The sequence below is a fragment of the Octopus bimaculoides genome, chromosome 22 (genome assembly GCF_001194135.2).
Source record: "Octopus bimaculoides isolate UCB-OBI-ISO-001 chromosome 22, ASM119413v2, whole genome shotgun sequence".
Lineage (NCBI taxonomy): Eukaryota > Metazoa > Mollusca > Cephalopoda > Octopoda > Octopodidae > Octopus > Octopus bimaculoides.
Window position 1 is genome coordinate 37,531,980 of NC_069002.1, and position 1,489 is coordinate 37,533,468.

A 1,489-nucleotide genomic window follows, 5' to 3' on the forward strand; every position below is an offset into this window, starting at 1 on the left:
TCTGAATGAATTCCTGTGACCTAATATGCTACAAAACCCTTTTGGGGGTCCAAAAACGGGGTGGGGTGAGGTGGAAGCCTCTGAAATTTCACCCCCACAGTAGGGGTGTTTCAAAATTTGACTTGTGCATTTTAATTTCCATTATGTCCTTTATATTATATCAAAATTGCATGCATTTATTTGTAAAGTTAAGGACATTATTGATAATTGAAACACATCAATGACTTTTTGGACACCCTGTATCTATGTATGTATATATATATATATATATATATACAAATAACAGTTTAGCTAGGTGTGAAATACACCTAAAGGATATTTAATATCCGAAGAATTTACTGGTTTATATTACCTATATCAATAACAATGTTACTTCTATAGGTAAATAAAATAAACATGCAGTTTATTAATATATAAATATAAATCAGAAATGGAAAAAAACAAAACAATAAATTGAACAATTATAAATTTAATTCGATTAAAATATTTTATACAAACAAATGACACATCTCATAAATTACAGCTGTTTCTTCTTTATTAATACAACAAAGTTTTTCAAGAATAATCAGATCCTTTTAATTATATAATGATGCTTCATCAGATTAACATACCTTCTTAACTACTTGACAAAAAAAAAATCAAATGAAAATATTTATAATTTCTAAATCTTTACAAGCTTAATCATAAATAAGTAAATAATCTAACTGAAATTTTGTAAATTCATAACTTTAAATCTATTGTTCTATATACACACTTAGAGGAAAAAGGTGTAGCAAAAGATGTTGAGGTAGCAGACGAAATAGGCATGTAGATGACTTCAAAGCAAAACAATGGAAAAACATCGGGTTGTAGTTTAAATAATTTATTTAAACGACACATTTACTTGTTGTATACACCAAATATTTCATTATATCACATCATTACCAACTGCTTCGACCTGGCGAAGAATTTAACAGGGTACATACTATGTTGATATGATAGGGTTAAACCGGACATATTTTGTGTCTGTGTGTGCGTTGGTCATTCAGTGATGTCTGTTTAGGTTCTGCGATAGCAACTGTCGTTCATGTTGAATATCTGCTTCTTTGTTGTCGGTTTCACTGGTGCTCTCCATCTGTCTCTGACTGTGACTGTCTGTCCCTTGACGGATTGCCATATTTATAACGGTTGTGACAGCTAGGACAGACATACCACAGGAGAAATTTCTACCTATGTAAGTCACCTCCTGTCCACTTAAACCTTAAATGACACAGCTGAGGTTGAAGGTAAACAATCCTGTTTGGTCAGTTGTGGATCAGACAAGCAAAATCCTTAGATTCGGTTTCGAATCTCAGCTTAGAAAAAGGAAGTGTTAGTTTTTACACACATATTTATGTACACTTATATATACCCACACACATACGTATACACAGATGCATATACACATACACAAGTTTAGCTATTCATCTATCTATCTATCTATCTATCTATCTATATATATATATATATA